Raw genomic sequence first — 7449 nt, 5'->3', positions numbered from 1 at the left:
GGGTTTTGTGGAAAGAATCTTATTTCTACTTACAACGATTTTTTGATAACTCAAAACATGCAAGACAGGGGAAGTGAATCGGAGACTATTTTATAGATGAAAAAAAAGAGCTCAGAAAGGTAGGTAGGTTACTTGTCCAAAGTCACACAGCTCATAAGTAACAGAGGCACTATATGAACTTAGATTTTTCCAACCTCATGTTCTTTCAAGCATGCCATCTTACTTGCAAATCTGGGAGATAAAACAAGCACACAGATTATTGTAGTTTAAGCCAAAGGTTAGTAGTGACATCAGCACACAAGAGTAGTAAGCCAAATGCTGCAAAGATCAGAAACAAGAAGAGATGTGTTCAGTTGGGAGGATCAGAGATGGCTTTGTGGATGGGTCTTTCTATGATGCACTTAGTACATGAGAATAACCTAAGAAAAATGGGAAATCCCAGGACTTCTTCTCAGAAATAGGAAGACCCAAGTTTCAGTGGAAAAAAGAAAAACCCATACAGATAATGTTGAAAAGGACAGGTTAGGACCAGATTATGGATGGCTATGCATGCCATGATGAGGCATGCATAGCCATCCATAATCTGATGAGGCAGGCAGGAGCCTATAATTCAGTAAACTACTAGAAATTGTTGTAGATTTTTATCCAAAAAGTTACTTAAGCATAGCTGAACTTCAGAAAAATAACTTCGATAAAGGACATCATTTAATAAATGGCATTTGAAATGTATAAAATGCCATGGTAGTTTTAAGATGAGGAAGAAAAAGATCTGGAAAGTTGTTATGTTTTTAGTTAGTCTATGATAAATTTGTTAGGCAATCATTGTCAATGCACAAAAAAATTAGGTTCGATTTCATGGAAAAGAATTAAATTGGGAACATTTAAACTCCCTTGAAATTTCTATTTCAGCTCATATGTGGACCCAAACAACTAGCACACCACCCCAAAACTAAGCAATTCCTTCAAATGCTAATACATGAAGTCATTTTTAAAATTATATATTATTTAGGTTTGCAAAAAGGCAAAATTAGAGTTTGGTTTTTAAAATAAAAGAAAAAGAACAAATCTACAGTAAGTTTTATTTTTAGAGTTGCTTTATCAACTAAACCAAGATGGAACAAGTTACTCATTAGATGACAAAGTTGTTTTTTTTTTCCTCCTTAAATTCATTTTTGAGTTAATACAAATCTGACTCATTGTCACCAAAGAAGAGGAACCTTCTTGCAGAGACTTGTGCAGTTGCCCCTGGGTCAATCTCAATGAAAAACATACTTCTTTGAGCAATGTTAATAATGTAAATAAAAGCTAGTTAGCTGAATTCCGGGTTTGACTGTAACTAAATCAGATTTTTTAAAATTGATAAATTGGACTAGAATTTTCTTTGAAAATAAAAGAATTTTAAAAATGTGGCAACCTACTTGTTACTTGAGAAGACGCAAATCCCAAAACACTGACTCATTCGTAATGAGAAAGTCCACGAAATTCTCAGAAAGTAAGATAGAGCAGAATATAAACATCTGAAATGAGCAATAATGCCACACTGTAGAAAAAGTAGGATGAATTTAAGCTAGGAAATCCATCTGACAGAAGGAATAGGTGCTCAAGTTCATTTCTGTCAAATCAAAACAGGAAGAGCAGTAAGTAGCTAATCCTGATAAGAGAGGACCAAAAAAAAAAAAAGAAAGAAAGAAAGAAAGAAAAGAAAAAAAGAAGCAAAGGAGTTGATGTCCCCATATTGAAAGAATTTGTGAAGTCTCTGGAATTTGGTTAGTGTTGGGACAAGTTGGGTGAAGGTGAAGTGGTTAAATTCTCCACCTGCCTGATTTTTATTCATGTGATATACTAGAAGAGTTAGGAAAACTTTTGAGGCTTTCGTTAACTGGAGGTTTTGCTCTGATATATTTAGTAGGAAATAAATATAATATTCAAAATGAAACCTAAGTGAAAGCAGTTGTGTTACTGCTGGAGGGTAGGCTCCTAAGATCAGGGACAGAAACACATCCAAGCATCTGGTCAGAAAGTTCTGGCTCCATATGTCAGCTACACCATTTATTAGACTTTTGATTTGATATTGGAGAGTTTTAGGGGCTAGGATACTGCTCGAGGAGAAGCATGTTTTAAGCTGTATTTGTATAACATTTGCATAACCTTTTCCTTAAGGGCTGCTGGAAATAGGAGCTGAGGGGTAAGAAGGATAGGGGTCTAAACCCCTCATGCCCGCCCCATGGCCCTGCCTTGGGACTTTGAGCAAGATTTTACTCTCTCTGAGCCTAGATCTCCTTTGCACAATGGGAATAACAAGATCCCCTTATGAGTCTGCTATAGATAGTAAGTGAAGTAAATAACATGAAGCGCTGGCTCCTAAATACTCAAAAAAACATATATAAACGTAAAAGATATTGAAGGGGAACTACTAAATCAGGCTATCCCTTGCAAGGAAGATTGTTCCTATTAGGGAAAGTCTTAACTCTGCCTTGTTCTTGGGCATTTTAGATATATATTTTCAGATATTTAGTCCTAAGTTTTTATTTTTTCCCCTCCAGGTACTTTCAAGAAGAGCGAAGCAGTTCTTGTTTAAACCATCACTATTCTGTTAATACTCTGTTTCAAAAGGGAAGGGCTGGGCTTTCCCGCGGAGCACTTAAAAACAGGTAATGATATCACACCTGTTAGTGCACACAGCACACGCTGTGAGAACAGACGCTGGGTTCTTCTGCCTGGTAGTTTTCTTCCATCCTTGGTTCCTGAGGAGAGTGAATTGCTCTAGAAGCCCTTATTTGCTGCTGTCCTATGGATGGCAAAATGTTAGAGCAGCCCCCTGCCCCTCTCCATATCACATTAAGAACAAAAATGACAACAAAAAGAAATGTAAGCTGTTAAGGTATTTCAATGCTCATGTGTTACCTTGCAGTGAAGGAAAGGTGTAAAAAGTGTTCCCAGCCTTAGAACTTGTACCCTTCTTCCACCCCAGCTTGACCACTCCATTCCTAGAAACATTAATGTTGAATCAAGCATTTCGTTAGCCTGATTTCATTCATTCCTAAATAGCTATGAAGATATCTTTTTTGTCTAAGAACTCATTAAATACTTACTAATGAATAAATGAATAGAGTCCCCAGTGACTTTTCCTTAGAGCTATTCATTCATTCATTCATTCATTCATTATTCATTAAACAAACACTGCTGAGTCCCTACTACGTGCAGGTATGGTGCTAAGACTATGGATATAGTGATTAGACACGCGTCCCCAAGAAGCAAAATTTTGTCATAAAATAGTCATGCAATTGTAAGCCCATAGAGTCTAGATCATACAAAATAATATATTATGCTCTAGACACTGTAATTATGGGCATAATTATACGAGGGAACTTATGTAGAATGTAACTTGAATATATATACTTGACCTGAACTGAATTTGTTATCATTAACAATTTCACTTGACTTTCTTAGAATTTATATGGGCTTTTGGAAACATGATTTGGATATCCTGGTCCACTTAGAGAAGATAGCTAAGGAAGTCTGAACTCATAATTCCTTTCTTTCTTGGAGCAAACAGAAGTATTTAAAATCATTCCCTTAATCTTAGAGGTTTGTACTAAAAAACAGGTTCACAGATGTTTGTTGTTACTGATACTGAGAATGGTGTTTCTACCATCAAAGAAAAGTGTTTAGAGTGATAGTTGATTTACATATCTCCTTTTCATCTTTTCTTACCTTCTAAGTAGTCTGAAGACCAGGCTAAGTGGATTGATATCAGACCAAAGCAATTGTTTCCATCAGGAAAGTATTAATGTTATTAAATTATTCTCTCTCAGCCTTCGTTGCTGAAGGAAAGTGACATATTGTTGACAGCTATCAGAGCACTTCATGCTTTATTGGAAAGTCATTTGAAAAATTACCATAGCATTAAACTCAAATCTCAAAAATGTTTCAAAAGTCTCTCTGAGAAGTGCTAAGACTAAGATAATATCATTATTATATATTCACTCTTTGCTTTTTAGTGTTCAGGCACTGGTTGAAGGGGAAATGGGTGTGAGGAAGGAAATATCCCCTGAGGGGAATGCATTATTTATAAAGAGAGACTAACCCCCGGCCTTTTCCAAGGTAGGGTCACCCAATAGAATCACTTGGAAAGTTCTTGGTCTCTAGAAGCAAAGGAGACTCATTCCCCAGCTGGATACCAGCCCGTCTGGATTCACTGACCTGCCATAAGAGCCTAGGAAGAGTGTCCAGGACACACTGCCTGATATTGCAGTGATGGTATGTCAGGCCCAGAGGGGCAAAGACAGTCTCCTCAAGTTCAATGTTTTTAAGAGATACATAAGGAAGGACAGAGTTGCCAGTTTGGGGAGCAGCACTGACAAAGATAAGAAGGCAAAGAATCTACTCTCAGAAGAACAAAAGAACTAGGTGGAGTGAAAAATACTAAAAGTGAACCTGGAAAACTAGGTCAGAGCTGGATTATGTAAGGCCTCGCATGTCAGGACAAGGCATGTACATTCAATTCAGTAAATAATTTGAAACCATTGTAGGTTTTTTTTTTTGAGCCAAATAAAAAGATCTAATTAGAGCTATGTTTTAGGAAAATCAATTTGACAGAAATGCCTGGACTAGATCAAGGCAAGAAGTAACATGCACGTGTGATGCTGAAGATTAAAAAATTCAGCACCATTATGAGATACTACTACACACCTATTTAAATGGCTAAAATTAAAAAATATATACCGACAATATCAAGTGCTGGCAAGGACTCAGAGCAACTGAAACTCTCATACATTACTGGTGAGAATGAAAAATGGACCAACCACTCTGGAAAATGATTTGGCAGTTTCTCATAAGGTTAAACATACTCGAACCATATAGCCCAGTAAGCCTACTTATGATTATCTACCCTAGAGATATGAAAACATATATTAATATAAAAAACCTGTACATGAGTGCTTATAGAAACTCTATAATTGCCTCCAAATGAAAAACACCCTGAAAGTCCTTGAATGGGTGAATGAATAAACAAACTGCTACCTCTGTATACTGTGGAACACTACTCAGCAATAAGGAGAAAGGCATTATGCTAAACGAAAGAAGCCAGTCCTTAAAGGTTTCATATGGTATGACTCCATCTATATAATAGTCTCAAAATGACAAAACTATAGGGATGGAGGACAGATCAATGAATGTTAGAGGATAATATAATAATAATAATAATAATAAAAAGAATAGAATGAGAAAGTTTTTTGGGGGTGATAAAACTGTTCTATACACTGATTTTATTGGTGATTACATGAATCTGTGTATATGTTTAAAATCATAGAACCATATACCAAAATGAAAAGATCAATTTTATAGTACGATGATTAAAAATATTAAAATTAAAAAAGAAGGCAACAAAAGAACAAATTAGGAAGGAAAGCAAGACATTTTCCATTGTTTAAAATATCTATAAGACAGAGCATATTTTCATAAATAAAGGCAATGCTAAATGAGAGGAAGGAATGGAAAAACAGAATCTTAGATTGTTATATTTATCAATTAATTCAGAATTAGTGAATATGCTTGTGGCGAATTGTATTTCCAAAATTGCTGCATAGTAATATGTCAGCCTGCATGCTCTTCTAGAACCTTGTTACTCCTTCATCATGAGGTCTATGTCCCTATCATTTGAATTTGTGGCTGCCTAGACCAAGAGATTGTGGTGGAAACTATAATACGTGCTTCCTGAGTCTTCCATAAAAATGCAATGTACTTCCTCCTTGTTCCCTTCAAACACTTGCTCTTGAAACCCAGCCACTGTATGTAGTATGAGGAATTCCAAGTTACCCCTTGGAAAAGCCTTTGTGAAGAAGAATGGAGGTCTCTGTCCATAGCCCTGGCTGATCTTCCAACCCATAGCCAGCCCCAACTTGCCAGTCATATAAACCAGCCATCTTGGAAGTAGAATCAAATTAGGTGACACTGCCTAGAGCAGAAAAGAGTATGTTTGCCCAGCCCTGCCTAACCTGACTATTAATGAGTAAAGGAAATGACTGCTATTGTTCTAATTTACTATGTTTTAGGGCAGTATGTCACACAGCAATAGATAATTAACATAATGTTTTTACTCAGTTATCGACACCAACATGAGTGCTTATCTAGTGTATGGTACTCAAAAGAATTCTTGGGATGAGATTAAACTTAGAAAGAAAAGAGTACATGACTGATTGGTGAAGTTATACATTGGGCATAGTACTGAGTGATGTCATCAGTGATACTTGCCAATCCTGTTAGAATCCGGAACTCTCATTTTATATATTGAATAAGACAGAATGCAGGTGGGTTGTGATCTACTCAAGATCACACAGATATTTAGCACCAGATTCAAAGCTCTAAATCAGATCCACTGACATACAGTTTAGTATTCTTTTCAAGTTGCCTGTCCCTTCCCAACAACAGATTCTAGAGACTAAAATCACAGGACCTAGAGCAGCAAATATATGTCTGGGCACTTCTACTTCCCTCCTGCTCCCCATTCCTGTGACAGAAATCATTAGTTAAATCCAGCTCTCTCCTAAGGTCACTGGTGCACATGTAGACAACAGACCCTGAGTAAAAAGATGCAAGAAAGATGTTATCACTGATTTGTTACCAGGAGTGTCAGAAGAATACAGCAAAGGTAGGCTCAAAATACAAGTTGTAAAAAGGTTAATTATCAAAATGCATTGTACATGAGCAAGAAGAAAGTCTTTAGACATGACTGCTCAGGATCAAGGATGTCTGAAAAGACTCATAAACTTACTTCTTATAGAATCTACTTAGGAATTGCTTCCCACATTCTTAGGGAACTCTTGCTATAGTTCCTATTAGACAATTTCTGCTTAATATTTTTAAACTTATTTGGCTGTAGTTGGAAGAAAACCTGTTACTTTAGTTCTAATGTTGCATATACAATTTGGTCTCATCTGAATACAACAGAATTGAAATGCATACAACATATACAACAGGGTAGTACTGGAAAACTGTACACTTTGATGGTTCTGTTCTTCGTAATACTTGGCATTGTCTGAGAGCAAAGTAGGCTCAGGAAAAAATAGACCATTTCCAGGGCATGTTTTAAAAGCAGAGGTTACAAACCTATGGCATTGTGGATGTTAGGGTAACTCACCGAGAACAGGCTCAGATTCATCAAACACAAAGCTGAGAGTACAGCTTCTCTGAAGTTGATCACAGGAAAGCAAAACACCCTGCAGAAGCAACTGCAGCAAAACTTTGAGAAAAATAATGATCATTTTCTTTCTATATGATTCTAAGTAGGGCATGGGAGTGCAGTTAAGTGTGAAGGTTATTTGAGTAAAATAAGTAGCCGAGTGCATGCATTCATCCATCCATTCATTCATTCACTCATTCATTCATTTGTTCGTTCATTCACTGAGTCCCTAGTATGTACAAGGTATTCTGTTAAACACCATGGGCAAT

Source organism: Pteropus alecto, unplaced genomic scaffold (assembly GCF_000325575.1).
Source record: "Pteropus alecto unplaced genomic scaffold, ASM32557v1 scaffold33, whole genome shotgun sequence".
Lineage (NCBI taxonomy): Eukaryota > Metazoa > Chordata > Mammalia > Chiroptera > Pteropodidae > Pteropus > Pteropus alecto.
The sequence above is the reverse complement of the archived record's forward strand: the minus strand, read 5'-3'. Positions refer to the sequence as shown.